This window comes from Ochotona princeps, chromosome 23 (genome assembly GCF_030435755.1).
Source record: "Ochotona princeps isolate mOchPri1 chromosome 23, mOchPri1.hap1, whole genome shotgun sequence".
Lineage (NCBI taxonomy): Eukaryota > Metazoa > Chordata > Mammalia > Lagomorpha > Ochotonidae > Ochotona > Ochotona princeps.
In genome coordinates, this window is record NC_080854.1 from 8,519,631 (window position 1) to 8,536,315 (window position 16,685).

The 16,685-nt window shown below is 43.1% G+C and overlaps 1 long non-coding RNA gene across 1 annotated transcript in view; it reads left to right on the forward strand.

The window, feature by feature from the left end:
- The window catches only part of LOC131483105 (uncharacterized), a 512,460-nt gene that overhangs the window by 9,397 nt on the left and 486,378 nt on the right, over positions 1 to 16,685 (forward strand). Inside the window, exon 2 of the long non-coding RNA XR_009247517.1 lies at positions 15,616 to 15,806. This is a non-coding gene — a long non-coding RNA (uncharacterized LOC131483105). The remainder of the gene's footprint in view (positions 1 to 15,615; positions 15,807 to 16,685) is intronic.

Below are 16,685 nucleotides of genomic sequence, written 5' to 3' on the forward strand. Positions count from 1 at the left end.
TTGTGTTACAATGAATAGGCTCATCTTTGGAACAGTTAGAAAAATGACTGTCTGCTGAGCGAATTGGGTTTATACCTGTCAACTTAATTAATGCCTTTTTATCACCCGAGAGGCATTTCGGTTGCATCATCAACTTATTTGAGTACTAATACAGGGCTTGACATATGAAATAAGTGACTTTACTTTTAAAATATATTTACTAAACTGAAAAGCACTCCAGTATCGTTTTTTTTCTTTTTAGCCATTCTGAACATGTGTTTTTGGACTAAGATAGACCAGGGCTCCAATAGTAGCTTTGCTATTCATTACTTGGCTATTCCTAGAAAAATAACTCCTGCTCTCTGAGCCTCAGTTTCCTCACCTGTAAGTAGGACCCAAAATTTCTACCTTACTGTGTTATTTCAGAAATAAATGAAGAGGGTGCTGGCATTGTAGCGCAGCACGTTAAGCAGCTGCCTGGGGTGCTGCATCCCATTTGGGCACTGGGGTTTGTTCTGGCTGCTCCACTTGCGTTTCAACTCCATGTTGTCTGTTCCGGCTGCTCTACTTCCTTTTCAGCCCCCTGTTAATGGCCTGGGAAAAGCAGTAGAAGATAGGACAAGTGCTTGGGCCCCTGCCACTCATGGGGAAGACTTGGATGAGTCTCCTGGTTTCTGACATAGAATTGGCCAAAGTCTGGCCAATGTGGCCTGCTGGGGAGTGCACCAAAAGATGGAAGGTCTTTCTCTCTGTGCGTCTGTTTCTCAGTAACTCTAACTTTTAAATAAATAAATAAATCTGAAAAAAACAAATGAGAATTGAAGTCATGTCCATGTACAGCAGCCATTGTTATTTTTAACTTTATCAGTGTCTTTAATTTCAATAGTATGGCATTATCTGATGAGTTTGCTGATAGAATAATCTATTGTATTGGCATGTGATACTCTGGAAAGAAGATGATATCTTGATGGAATAAATCATTGAAAATCATGTATCACTTTATATTTTTTGGAGATAAGAAAAATAGTTATGTCTGATGAATAGCACATGATAAATGGTTTTCTTTTTCAAAAAAGATTATTTATTTATTTATTTATTTGAAAGTCAGAGTGGGGGAAGAGAGAGGGGTGAGAGAAAGAGAAAATCTTCTACCTGCTGCTTCATTCCCAAAATGGCTTCAATAATTGGAAGCTTCATCTGGGTCTCCAATATTTGGGTCATTCTGTGTTGCTTTCCACAGGCTGTTAGCAAGCAGCTGGATCAGAAATGGAGCAGTGAGGACTCGGACTGATGCACCCTGGTCAGATGTCAGCAGTGCAGATGGTGGCTTTACCTTCTGTGGAGCTGCTGCTTTTTTTTTTTTTTCTGAGTCTCTACAACAAGCACTGATTAAAACATCCTGGTAGGAGGGGTTTGGAGCAGCTGAAAACTTATCATCCTGCCTCCACAACGGGTGTCCATCTCTTCCTGTCTTGCTGTCAGTACTGTATTATAGACTCAACAATGCTTACATATTGCTTACCGTTGCGGTAGCCACCTTACCTCTTGCTTTCTATTTATTGTCTTTCCTTTTAGTTCCCTATGCTTTGCCAGAAAGCCACATTTCTGAGACAAACTAGAACCATGTCACAGTCTCACATGGCCCCTGGCCTGTGGAAAGACACCTTCAACTTGATAAAACAGTAAGGTCTGTGTAACCTCGCTTCTCCAGCTGTGTCAACTTCTGCTTCCTTTCAAAAGTTCTGGAGATACAACTAATGGCAAATCTCCATGAGTATCCTGCCGCCTTTAAACTCTTCTTTTGGCTAGACATGCTTGTCTTGTCTCATAACTGCGCCCATTGCTTAAGACACAAGGTGGACTCATGTATAAAGCCTTCCCGTATCTACATGCTGAGTCCAAATTAGGCTAAAGGAATGAAGGTTGTATACTTCGAAGATAGGGAGACAAGGTGTTTTTTAAAATTATTTTTTACTTAAAATTATTTTTATTTAATAGAATTTAAAAAATTATCTAATTTAGTTAACAGGTTCAATATAGCTCTGACATAATTCTGAGAATATAGTATTTCCTTCCTCGTTCCCTCCTTCCATTCCTTCCTTCCTCCCTCTCATTTTCTGCTTATCTCAAAAGTGAAGGGGAGAAAAGCGAAATGGAGAGACAGGGAGGGTAAGAAGCAGAACCCTTGGCTTCCATGTCATTACCTTGTCTTAAACAGTTCTCCATGTGATCATTGTTTATGACCCTGGTCTGCATTTCTGCTAAAGTAGGGTCTTTCTGTTTTTTGTTTATGGAAATCTTTATCTACTAGAGCTTTAGCCGTTCACTACCGTGTAAAGACGCGAGGACTCAGTGCTGCTGCCTGTGCTGGCTTGCTCTGTTCGCCTTCAGCAGGAAGCCAGTGGTCCTCACATTGTCTTCCATCCCTGGATGACTGTTGAGGATTATCGCACCCAGGATGCTAGAGTGTGTCTCTCTGTTGGTTGATCCAGTGGCTCCAGCTTGGGGTTCTCCTGCCCACTTCTTCTTCATTCTCTGGGCTCCTGTAGGGTCATTTACTGCTGGGATTTTTCCTATATTTTGTCCCCTCAATGCAAGGCCATGTCGCTTCTTGTCTTTCTCCAGATTTGGCTCATGATGGGACCCGGGGTTTTGAACTGAGCACAGACTGAGTTCTCCTTGTCCCTTCCCCATCAATGGGTCAGTTCTCCAGCCCTTGTGGTGGCTTTGCTGGCACTGGCCAGCCCTGTGTATTTCTTGTCATAGTTTTCTCCAAATCCAAAGATCCCATCCTATGCTAGCCAAGTTCACTGGGCCATATATTCATGTAAAATGTTGATAACTTTAATCCCATGTAAAAAGAAGCACCTGCAAAGAATGTGGCCTTCTAAGAGACTGAGAACATGTTCACACAAAATGATAGCAGAATGAAGGGGGTGGGATGGGGGTGGGCAAAGCATGGCAGATGAGGAAAGAGACCACAAGAAGAGGTGGGATGATTCAAGAGGGAAAGGGGCAAGAGGTACAGGCTAAACAAGACCAGGGGCATAAATAAGAAGCAAAGTGTAAGTCAGAGATAGGTAAGGAAAGGAATGAAATAATGGGAAAAATAAGGGATTAAAAAGTGGCTTATTTGTTAGAGAGAAGTGAGGGAGGGAATGAAAAAAAAAGAGAGGACAAGACCAAGGAATTGGGGCATTTTGAAGAAAAACCATGGTGCCCCAAATGCTATAATAACAGTTCAACAGAAAGGACATTGAAGTACTGCAGTTGAAGTTCTACAATTTCACATGTTCTCAGGTTCTGTGTCTGCAAATGTGCTTAATGTCATAGAGCACTAAGCAGTGGAAAGCTTGAGTTACCCGTTCCACCTGTTCCTCTCTGAGATTGCGCGAAGTGATGCTCTGCCTTTTGTCCTTTTCATGGCCTATTGAGTGCTGTGTGTCGGATGGAATCTTTGTGCTGCTTTTCCTTGAGGCTGATTCACAATGATGAGATGGCTTCCAGGCCCAGTGCTGAAGTGCCATCTAGAGTTCCCAGGCGAGAGATGTTTAGAATGTGCTTTGAGGAAGAAATCTCTAAGCTAGTGAATGGTGTGGTTTTCATTTCTCTAACAAAATATTTGAGGCTGGTGACTTTATAAAGAGAGGATGATTTGGAAACTGAAGTTCGAGATCAGTTGGCACCATTTCTTTATTGCTATTGAGGGTCTTGAGGTGGGTGGGGATAGCACAGCAATGGTGGGGATCCTGGATGGAAGATACTACACATGAGGAGGAGGCCAGGGAGCTTTGGGGTCAGGCCAGATGTTCCTGTGGAAACTCACCCACCTTGCAAGATTAACTTTATTCTCTTCTGACACTTGTATTTACAATTACCTAAGTAGCCTCTCCCTTAGGCTCTGCCTCTTTTTTTTTTTTCTTAAAATTTCTTTATCTTTATTGGAAAGGTATATCAAATTTATGGAAAGAAGGAGAGATACAGAGAAAGATCTTCCACCGACTGGTTCACTCCCTAAATGGCCACAACAGCCAGAGCTGAACCGCGGGAACCAGGAGCTGCTTCTGGGTTTCCCATATGAGTGCAGGGTCCCAAGACATTGGGTCATCCTCTGCTGCTTCCCAGGCCATAAGCATGGAGCTGGCTGAGAAGTGGAGCAGCTGGGACATGATGGAACTCATGTGGGATCCCAGTGCTTGCAAGGTGAGGATTTAGCCCCTGAGCCATTGTGCCAGGCCCAGGCTCTACCTTATCATTAAGGCTCAGCTACCTTTCCAGTGCTACTCCTGGGAACCAAGCTCACAGCACATGAAGCTTGAAGGGACTTATTCCAATCATGAACAAATGAGAGTAAAGCTTCAGTCATGCCTTCTATGGAAATATATAACATCCTTAAATGAATGACCATATAAATACCTTATCATTAAGCACAAGCGCACATCATGAGGTTGTGTATGAATTTGTTGAGGAAAAGATTGTGATCAGAGACTTGTAGATATCTGACCTTGCCTTTGCCTTATGAATAATGGTTCAGTATGTGGAAATTAAGGTTTCTCAGTGACTTACTAGAGTATAACTAGGAAAAAAAATAACAATAATCAGCTCTGTAATCACGTTAGCTCAGATGAAAAATGCAGTCAATGCCTATGAATTTTTAGATACTGTGAAATTACAGTCTACCCAAGCAAAATGGAATGCCTTTTATTTGACTTTGGAAGGTACTATTCTCTTTTGTTGGAACAAAGTTCTAAACAAAAGGGCATTTCTCACTTGACACTCAAGTAACGCTTTCATGGAAGCTATAATGTTTTGTGTTCCCAGTCTTCTTGTCTTAAGGGCATTTTTTTTTAAAGATTTATTCATTTTATTACAGCCAGATATACAGAGAGGAGGAGAGACAGAGAGGAAGATCTTCCGTCCGGTGATTCACTCCCCAAGTGAGCCGCAACGGGCCGATGCGCGCCGATCCGAAGCCGGGAACCAGGAACCTCTTCCAGGTCTCCCACGCGGGTGCAGTGTCCCAAAGCATTGGGCCGTCCTCAACTGCAGGGAGCTGGATGGGAAGTGGAGCTGCCAGGATTAGAACCGGCACCCATATGGGATCCCGGGGCTTTCAAGGCGAGGACTTTAGCCGCTAGGCCACGCTGCCTGGCCCGCTTAAGGGCATTTTGTTTAGAACCCTTCTGCTTCATTTTTGCAGACATTAATTGGTGATTATATTGAGCATGTTAGGTGCTCTGACGAAAGACAAAAGAGCTCCCACTTCATTGTGGAGCACCTAGGCTAAGTGTGATAAACAGTATTGACATTCATTTGCATTCGAATGCAAGTATCAGAAAGACTTGGCGTATTTCCAGCTATTCCTGAACATCAAGGAACCCAGCTTGGGTATAGAAAAAGCTGTGAACTACCGCCAGAGCAGACATGTACAGCATGCCAGTGAAGGGTGACATTTATCTTAGAACTCCAGGGAGTTTTGGCTGGAGGGGACCCTAGAGACTCACTCACTGTATTTGTGGAATCAGAATAAATGTTAACAGAGGCTATCTCTTGGTAATTGGACAGCATTTGTAATTTTTTTCCTTTTGGTGCTTTTCTAATTGTGTAAATGACTTTTTATAATTTAAAAAAACCCCCTCCATTCTATGACATTTTGTTCCCCTTATGTTTTATTCGTTTCACTGCAGGACATTCTCCCCTTAGTACTTGATTGTCTGCTTCCTTCTTTCAAGAACTTAGTTGCTTGAAAGGCAGAGTGACAGAGACATGGAGAAACACACACATAGAGATCTTCAATCTTCTGTGGCATTCTCCAAATGCCCTGGGCAGCAGGGTCTAGACCCAGCCAAATCCAGGAGCCTAGAACTCCCAGGTACCTGGGTCATCTTCTGCTGCATTCCCAAGATCATTAGCAGGGAGCTGGCTAGGATGCAGAGCAGCTGGGACTTAAACCAGCTCTCTAATGTAGGGTACTGCCATTGCAGGCAGTGGTTTAACCACTACACCATAATGCTTGGCCCTGCATTTTAGTTTCCATATTTCAAAATGTCCCATTACTTGGGCCCAGCATGATAGCATAGTGGTTAAAGTTCTCGCCTTGCACACACCAGGATCCCACATGGTCGCTGGTTCTAATCCCATCTGCCCTGCTTCCCATCCAGCTCCCTGCTTGTGGCTTGGGAAAGCAGTCGAGGATGGCCCAAAGCTTTGGGATCCTGCACCCGCACGGGAGACCTGGAAGAGTTCCTGGCTCCTGGCTTTGGATTGGCTCAGCAGCAGCTGTTGTGGTCATTTGTTGAGTGAACCATTGGATAGAAGATCTTCCTTTCTGTCTCTCCTATTCTCTGTATCTCCGCCTTTCCAATTAAAAAAAAGTAAAATAAATCTTAAAAAAAAAATGCCCCATTGCTTGTCTTGGCCAAATGGGGAAATGGAATCTAAACTTTCTTTCTGCAGGGTCAGTTTAGTGTAAATCTGTGGTCTCTCTTCCTTTCTGGCTTCTTTTTTTGTTCGTTTTTTGACTTTTTCAATTCATTTTCTGCGGCATCATTAGCGTTTCTCTCCCTTCTGCTGGGGCTGTGGTTTGTCCTATTCAGCTTTCAGGCAGTCAGATCTTCCCTGTTTGTTTATCTGAGTTGTTGATTCTGTAAGGTAGAAAGGAAGCACTTATAGAAAAACATCTCTTCTAAGCCTAAGGACCGTGAGAGCCTATTTGGATTCATTTAAAAAAAACTATTAATTTGAGAAGCAGGTAATTTACATGAATTAAGACTCATATTCCTTTTGAGATTTCATCCATATTCTCCCACTGTATCAGGAACATACATGTAGGCGTGTGTGCCTGAGTATGCATTCACCTGTGCATGTTAGTTCATGCTTGTGTGCATATGTGTGCCTATGTGTCTACAGGTGTGTGTGTGTGAACACAGGTCCGTCAGGACCTATGCTGACTGCTCTGTAGAAGCAGACATTGCAGCAGCACAATTTTGCATTCAGAGGTTGTGTCCAAGCCTGTGGATGCATATGCAGGAGAGAAATGCTGTGACCCACTCTGGAACCGACAACCTGGTGCTCCTACCGTGTAAGCTTTGGTGCAGATGGCAAATCAGATTGGCTCCGTGGGCTTTCCAGTTGCTGATGGCTGCCCAGAGTAGACACAGTGACTTTTTTTTTCTGTAAAAGCCTACCAATTCCCAAAGAGGCACCCATATTTGATGTGATGGTAGAACTCAAGCTGTATTCATATGAAAAAAAGGATGAATTAAAATGATACTTCACAGAAGGAGATAAATACCAAATCAAAACAGACTCTGAGTTGAGACCTTAAGGCTTGGGTTTACAGGATATTTTTTTCTTTTAAATGTATAAGTGGGGATTCAAGTTATAGATTTGTAATTGAAATAGTCACTTAATTTATTCTCATCTATTGAGGGTCTAGTTTTGAAGTCACCTGCAGGATAGATCCATCAGCATTGAGCCTTGAGCATTCATCTGCTTAATTGATAAGAACCAGGCAAATGTGGCAATGACTTGTAGTGCACAAACAGCCGTGTTGTGTGCCTGGGTGCTCAGCTCCATGCCTGGCAATGGAGATATGATGAGCATGGTGACGTGGTCTGGGCTTGAGAGCTCCTCTCTCAGCACGCAGAGGACAGAGCTACTACAGAATAGGACAGCCAGGGAGAGGAATGCTTCATCCCAAAGTTGTGGTCTTAAAACTCAGTCATGGGGTGAAAGTGGACCTTGATTAATTTCATTGGAAGCAGGCTTGCAAATGGTGTGCCAAACAAGTGTGCCAAAGTGCTGGCAGAGAGCCTTGAAGTGCACTGAGAATGGTGAATGACGTGAGCGCTCTCATGGCAGCCCTGGTCGTGCTCTGCCTTTGCACATGCTGTGACAAAGCTGAGCTCGTTTTGCTGCTGCTGGAATCTCCTCTTTCACTTTCCAGGTGCCCAAAGTCCGCTTCACAGGAGATGCTAGTTTTCAGGTAGGATCAGTCAAGCACGTAACTGTGCAAATGTAAGATTTCTAAATTCCATTTAGATATTTGCATTTGGAATTGATTCCTTTGTTTTGGAGCAAAGCACTTTCCTCCTGCAAGCAGGCAGTGAGGCATTTTGTCCTTTTGTGTAAGGAGGGTAGGTATATGGGAGTTCTCCTGTTGACCCTTCTCTGGCATTATAGAAGCAGAGAGCCACTCTTCCCCAATATTGAGATTCTGGCTTTTTGTCTGAAAGCATGCCCCTCTTTAAAAAAATCTGTTTTTTCTAGCCATGATGAATTTTAACTTTCCAATAAGAGTTATTGTATCAACTTCATTGTCATCTAAATTTGAAAAAGAAGACGCAGAGTATTGAAAATGATTCTGTTAAATGGTTCCATGTCAGGCTTACTGAAGTCAATCAACTGTTCAAGAAGTTCAGGCTTCCCCACCCTGGCATGGAGGATGATGTTTTATAACCCTCATTTTCCCCTCCAGCGGGGATAAGGCATTGATGAGAGATTAAAGTCTCAAGGGCTGCTTCAAACAGCAGATGCCGCAGAATTGATTTTAAAAACACTGTCTTTCATGTGACATGCTAAAAATACATGCCTGAAAAGACCTAAAAATACCGGAAAGCACTGAAGAAGCAGTCTGTAGTTATACAAAAGCAATATAAAAGATCATGGAAGTTAAAAAAATGCACAAAACAACAGTATTAGCACTTTCTTAAACTCTGAGGAGGCTTTTGAAAGTATATCTGAATCAGAAATGAGAAAAGTGTCAGGGGATTAAATAGTCCCCCTGAGACCGTAGATGGCTATGAAAAATAAATTAATAACATGGATAGGTCAGACAGAATGCCCTTATTTCTCTTGTGTTCTTATCTCTCCTTTCCCTTTCAAATTTCACTTTCAGAAAACCTTACAATATTGACTGTAGTGCGTGAGTGACTCAGATTTGGTCTTCTAATTGCATTCTAGTCTTATGCACATCTTACAGGTTTCCTTTTCAGTTGTTCGTGGGTGACAAAACTTTAAGCCTACTGGGCCCAGAAACCTGTCTTTTGCCTCTTTGGAGTTTGCTCTATGGTTCCCCTACAAAACTGGTATTTGCTGGTGTGTGTGAATGCGGACTAGCTTATCAGTGACTTGCAGATTTCAAAAGATCGTCCACCATGGCTCTATTAGTAATATTTACATGCCAGATTCTGTAGAACCTACAGGGCACCAGATATGACAAAAGCAGGAACAACAAATTGCAGATACAATAGCAAGGAGTGGAAAAGGCATGTGGTGGCACCTCAACATGAAGAATGAAGATAAGAGTAACAATGATATCACAGACTCATATTTCTATAGGTTCTTGATTCTTTGGAAATGCTCTCCTATAGTAAAGAATAAGAGATAAATAAGGGAACAGAAATACTGATGTGTGCCAATAAGGAAGAATGTATAACAAAGCAATATAGATGTTAAAAAGCAAAAAGTCCAAAGAAAGGCAAAGAGCAAACAGAGGGAGAATATGCTAGCAAGTTAGAGCAGTTGCTGGCTAAACAGCATACTGGGCACTGCATCAAATAAATGCATATTTACAGCAATGGTGTTGTAGGAGCAGGTGGGGTATCCTGTCTGAAGAGCAATAACACGTTTGGAATTGTTTTCAATCAGAGAAAAAGAAAGTATCTTTGGTTTTCTCACTGTCTTTTTTTGTCTATGTTCCTCCCCTAAAAATTAATATAGATGCTTTGTGGCTATGTTTACACCGGTGATTCCAAAAACACCACCCATAAGACACAAAACTATGAATGATGTTCTACTTTAGTTGCTTACTTTAGTGATTTCACAAGAGCTTGATGAGGCTTGCTATAGGAGTGCTGTTGGATTTTGTTCTGAAGATTTCCTAACTTTAACGGGGGCAGGTCTAAAATTATTTATAAGACTGAATGAAACTTACCATTAAAAAGTTCCAAGAAAAAACATCTTCACTTCATTATAGAACTGGTATTTATTAGATCTAGAATTTAGAAAATACAGAAAAAGATTTCTGTCTGTCCCATGTTAGAGGTGAGAATCAGCTTTACTTTTACCCCGGAGGGATGAACTGTAGGTTTTTGGAGTGATATTTGAACCGGTGATTTCTAATAACATTTTTTTTTTAATGTGGCATGCTTCTCTTACTTTTGGATCTGTTTGAGTCAGAAATGATACTCACTTTTGGTCAGGTGGGCTGGTGACTCGCTCCAAAATGTCAGGATTGAATAGGCTTTTGAAAATAGATCAGAAAAAAGTATATGAGTACAAGTTAAGATAAAACTCATCTATTATCCAAATAAGAAGAGGGATTCTTCTGAATCAAATCCTGTTCTCCTTGAGAATCCTACTGCTGTGGCAGAGTTTGAATTTAATCGCCTTTTTCTGCTGAGAGCCTGGATCAACAATGTTCAACATTCAGTGATCGACCGTCCTGCTTTGGCAGTAAGTTGAATTTTCACACTTGGAGTTTTGAAATAGTGCAAAGAGTGATTTGCTTTGGCAGGCTGAAGGCCCGTTTCCCATCCCAGGTCTGGCATTTTAGTGGCTTTAGGGACTGGAAAAATCATTTAGCCTTCTGCCTTAGTACCTCAACTATACAGAATAATTTTAGTATTTGTACACTATAAGAAGCATTATACTTTTTTTATTAAGATTTATTTACTTATTTATTTATTATTATTATTGTTATAATTATTTTAACTTAAAAGGCAGAGTTACAGAGGGAAGGGGAGACAGAGATCTTCCATCTGCTGATTCACTCCCCAAATGGCTGCCATGGCCAAAGTTGGGCCCATCAGAAGCCAGGAGCCGGGAGCTTCTTCGGGATCCCCCACATGGGTGCAGGGATCCAAGGACTTGAGCCATTATCTGCTGTTTTCCCAGGCCGTAAGCAGGGAGCCGGATGAGAAGTGGAACAGCCAGGACATGAACCAGTGCCCATCTGGGCTGCCAGTGCCGCAGGCAGAGGCTTAGCATACTAAGCCTTGGCATCAGCCCCAATAACGTCCATTCTTAAAAGCCTGCTGAATGTCAGGTTCTTGCTGTGTGTTTGGCATATCTTTCAGCCTCTTGCCCACTTTGCTAGGAAGTAGTGACTGTCATGCCTGCCTAGCCATTGAGAAAGCTGAGGTTCAGACTATTTCAGTAAGTTGCCCAAGGCCACATAGCAAAGTGGCAAAGCTTGAATGTAAAGCTTCAAATACAGGTTGACAAAGCTCCTGCTTGGTCCTCTATTTTTAAAAATTATGTAAAGTTTCATGCATCAAAGCCTTTTTAAAAATAACACGTTATTATTTTCATCCTGATGGGCATAGCACAGAGTCAGATTTTATTTTGGATAATCTCTGGAAGTGTCTTTCCTAATGTAAGGTTGAACAATATATTGTAAATAAATCTTAAATATTTACAGGTGGAACTCTCACATCCTTGGGCTCATGTGTTAGTTCATTTTAGGTCCTTTTTAGGGAAAAAATGACAAGAGTATATTTGCTATCAAGTTTGGATTCAAGGAACACAAACCCAATTGCATGGAATACAGCTTTCAAAACCAGTAAAAGTCAATCACCCAAATCATAGAAGTGGTTAGGAAAATTCACTAGGGGAGGAGAGGAGTACACCACGGAGAAGAGCATCACCCGTGCAGTCCTAAGTGATCTGGACCCACAGGTTAAACTTCCCTGCCTGGTTCTTATTTATCTTCATAGCTTTAAAGGATAAAAGCAATGTTAACAATTATGAATACCTAAAGAATTTACCTTTGAATTAGAGCTGTCGTGTTTCCTGTGTGAGAATGGCTGGGAATTCTCAAAACTCTCTAAAATATGCATAAAGTTTTGGAGAGAATTTTTCCATATGGAAACATCCTATTCTCCAAGACAGGCCCCAGCATGAGATCACCATTTTAACCCCTCAAGGAGGAAGCTGAGTTGTTCAGCTAGCCAGGAATGAATCTCCATGACAGGTTCATGACAGATGTTCAAGGAACACTTCTTCCCCTTGGTCTACAATGCCTACGATGTCAGTATTTCATATTTGGGTGCTCTCTAGAGTCCTGGGTGCTCCACTATTTTTTTTTTCTTATTCTATTTGTTTTTATTTGAAAGACAGATTTACAAAGAGATGGAGAGATGGAGAGAAAGATCTTTCATCTTTTGGTTCACTCCCCAAATGGCTGCAATGGCCTGAGCTGAGCTAATCTGAAGACAGGAGGCAGGAGCTTTTTCTAGGTATTCCACGTGGTCACAGGGTCCCAAGGCTTTGGGCCATCCTCTCCTGCTTTCCCAGGTCACAAGCAGGGAGCTGGATTGGAAACAGAGCAGCTTAGATATGAACCAGGACCCATATGTGTGTGCAAGGGGAAGATTAGCCTATAGAGTCATTGCGCTGAGGCCAGATGTTCCACTTCTGATCCAGCTCCTTGCTTGAGTGCCTGGGAAGGCAGAAGAAGATGTTCCATGTGCCTGGGCCTCTGCCATCCATGTGGAAGATCCAAACAGAGTTCCTGGCTCTTGGTGTAACTTAGCCTGGTTGTTGTGACCATTTGGGGAGTGAACCTGTTGATGGGAGGTCTGTTTCTGTGTCTTCCCCTTTCTCTGACACTTTTGCCTTTTAAAGGATACATACAAATATTTCTTTTTTATAAAGAACTATTTAAGTCACAACGGAAAATGCATAGAATTCTGCAGAGTAATCCACTGAACCCAGAAGAGAGTTTACTCTGGAGACCCAGCCTAGAAAATCATTGTGAAGTGCCAGAGCCATGGCAGGCTAAGGTTCAGCCTACAGTGCCAACATCTCATATGGGCAGTGGTTCAAGTTCCAGTGACTCCACTTCTGATTCAGCTCCCCGCTAAAGGCCTGGAAAGCCAGCAGAGGATGGCTTGAGTCCTTGGGCTTCTATATCTATGTGGGAGACCTGGAGGAAGATCCTGTTTCCTGGCTTCAGCTTAGCTCAGCTCAGCTCAGCTCTGAATATTGTGGCAATTATGGGAGTGAGCCATTTCAGCCTAGGGGCAGTTAGGGGTCAGGACCATGAGCCCTGGGGGTGGGGGTGGGGACTGGTGGGGCCTGGGTCACTTGGTCCGGGTACTGGGGTATATGCGGTGTCTGTGAGCCCTGGTGGTAGAAGGTCTGGTGGGACCCGGAGACCTGGCCCAGGTCCTTGGGCCTGCCTGCACAGTGGGTGTTGGGTCTGTGAGCCCTGGGGATGAGAAGTCCTGTGGAGCCTTGATTGCCTGGCCTGGGACCTTGGGCCTGCCTGTGCAGTGAATGCCGGGTCCATGAGCCCCATGGGTAGAGGGTCCAGTGTGGCCCAGGTTGCCTGGTTCAGGCCTTTGGACGCATCTGTGAGAACTGGTCCTCCTCAGTAGAAAAGATGGAGTAGTGGACAGCTGGCCCAGATCCGCACAGAGGATATGACATGGCATTGGGGCCTGCAGAGGACATCTGTTACCAGAGCAGAGGAAGGAGAACAGAACAAGTTGGACAACTACCCCAGCCAAACAATGACAGCAAATATCTGGGCCAATGGAGACTCAAAGGTGGACTGTGTCAGCCAAAGGACATTGAAAGTGTTCCCTTATCCTAGACCAGCGAGATTGACATCATTTCAGAACTAGGGCAACCACCTGGGCAGAATCTTCAGAGCATGGCTGTTCCCCATCCCTGGGTGCTGGGGTGATTGGGAGTATGGGTGTGGCTTCTCCCTTTGTCTTCCCATTCCCCCCAGATACAGGAAGAAGAAATAGCTGATTTTGGAAGCAATGATCACACCCACTTTTCCTTAATGTGTGATCCTCCCCGCCCTGATCAACTATGTAAATAGCATCTAAAATAAAAATTTAATAAATGTAAATTTAATCCTGGCTCTTGGGGAGGGGGACAATATCAGTGTCAGGAGCTCTGAAGAGTCTCCTCGGGCTCTGTGCAGACAGTCAAGGGACTGCCATTTGCTGGTTGGTTTTAGACAAGTTGCCTTTCGTTTATGGAGCTTTTTGAGCTTCGAGTGAAGACATTTGTAAGTATGGTTGTTTTTTTGCTTCACCTCTACAAGTGGTGTGTGAGTGAGTGTGTGTGTGTGTGTGTGTGCGCGCGAGCACATGCGCTTGCTGCTTCTGGACTGTTCCTTCCAGCTATTCTTGGCCCCTCTTCTGTTTTCCAAATTTCTCTGCCGCAGAGAAACAAGATTAAGTTCAAATGGATCATTGTTTCTTATAAGATAAACTGCTGATAACATCAGGGGATGACCTATTTCTGAAATAGCTGAGGAGAGGTTTATGGCTTTCTATTCTTTAGACTTAACCAGTTTTCCTTCTTGGAACATGGTTTATGAAACTCGACTAATCACCCTGGCAATATGTTACCAAAGTCGGCTTGGCTGTAGATCAAAGTCTCCCATAACCAGCCAGGCAGCTCTGCAGAGCCCAGACAACAAGGAAACAGCGAGGGGTGAGAGAAAGCAGTTGTAGTAAATTTTGGAGTCCAAAAATTAGAGAATAGGGATAATTAATTTCTGGAAGAATTACAAGTGACCGTTACGTAGGAAGAGATGTCTAGACTGTTGATGATTGAAGAAATGTGAACAGAATGAGCTGTGTTACTATTGTCCCCTTTCCTGACCCTTCGCTGTGGCTGATTAAACCTGTGGGGCCTGTTCTACCCTTACACGGTTAAATGGTTACAACCTTCTGGAAGGCAGGTGACTTCTATACTGATACATAACAGGAGTAGTTTCTTCGTTCAAGAATTTTTCGGCTAGAACTTATCCTAGCAAATAGATACTGTTTGCAGAAACATACTTTTGTGGACAACTGGAAATAACATTATTGATAGGGGACTGGCATAGTAAATTAGGAGAAAAACCTGTGAGATCAGAGCAGCCATTAAAAATGATGGTATGCTGTTCTATAAACTGACACGAGAGATTATTTAGTGATATAGAAGAGATCAGGAGACAAGATAATCCCATTTATGAAAAGTTATATTAATAAAAATATGGGGTTGCTCGTTTAAATCTCACCAGGAAGGATCTGGAGTTATTTTATTTTCCTTTCATCTTTCACTCCTAGTTCTCCCTTCGCAGACTCTGTGTCCTTCGGTAAATTGCTTGACCTTTCTTGCCTTTGGTGAACATAGAGATAATAACACTGACTTCTTGGAGGTCACTATGACAATCAAGCAGTTAAACACATGTCAAATATCTGGAATGGAGCACACACACACACATACCCCAAAAAACTGGATTTTTTTTCTTTTTCATTCAGAGTTTCCAATTTTCTTGTCTCATGTGAGTAAGAAAGATGTGGTGTTTTGCCCATGATTCAAAGCGAAGTAGGCTTTGAATAGCTTCCATTTATTTGAATGCAGGAAAAGTCGTACTTCCAAATATGTGGAACAGTGTTTTCTGAAGGCTACAGTCTGTCTGCAAAAGGCCATATTGAGTCATTGTTTTTTGAAGCCAAGGGAGGCGATTGAGTGACAGCTGCCGATGGGCAGCCTAAAATAATATTGCTTTTTTGTCATCCCCAGGCAGTTTAAGTCCCGGTGACTTTGGCGAGCCCTACGGGTTCCCTCTGGATTGGGAAGAACGAACCTTTTGTTGTTTATGCTCTTAAACAACAGGGCTTTGTCCTCCACTCAGGAGCATGCCAGCAAACAGAAGGTTTCCCGAAGGCCAGCCCGTCTGTGTGAGGAGTGACTGCATGGGGTGAGTAGACCCGCCTAGCCCCAGCCACCTGTAGGAGACCCAGGTCAACAGCCAAGGGGAGGAGGCTGGCCTCCAGCCTTGCAATCTGGTTCCAGAGAGAACTAAGGTGGGTGGACTCAACTTTTGGGAAACCCCTTGTGCCCGTGGGTCCTGCTGTGTTTCACAAACTGAACGAATAACTTTTGCCTTGGCTTTCTGTGTCTGAGGTGCAAGAATGAAAAATATAGTGTGTTGAGTGGGTTTAAAATTTGAAATCTCTAGCCTGTAGGTGATTTCTCTCTGATATTCATGGCCCTTCTACCCATCTTTTTGGAGCTCCTGTACTGTGGAATAGGTGAAAAATGGGGCTCAATAGTTTTCATGAGGCATTAAAGAATTCTTAGAGTGTTCTCGGTCCTTGCCTGTCACTCTCCTTCCCACTCTACCTCGCCTAGCTTGTGGCTAGATTACCACACCTGTATGCAGACTTCACTCAGCAGTAAGTCAAACTGAAGTAAACCGTATGGATTTGGGGTTAATTCTGATTCTTAGTAAATATGGAGAATTTGCAACGTGCCCGAATTGGTGTGCAAACTTGGATGCTCTGTGTCTTAAGGAGTACTCAGAGGTGACCGAGGCATGGGGGTGGGATGGGAGTGGGCCCAACCATGCGGATTTCTAATCTTCATGCCAGACTTACGGCATCAGTATCTACCACATCAGCGAGCACCTTGGGAAATCCTTGGGTACATGCAGTTCAGGAGCCCCAGTGTTGTTTTATGATGCACATGTGACTCAAGCATAATCCACATTCCTTCCACTCCTCTGATTTCTGTGCTTTAATTCTCAGGGCAAAAATTAAATCACCAAACAAAGAGACTGAACTCTTATGGACCATGAACTACAGGGCCACTTGACTGGCTGCCACTGCTGGGAGTTACAAATGTGTCTCTGTGACCAGACCGCATGGGCGGCATGGCAAATAGCCTTTACCTCTTCTGTCCGA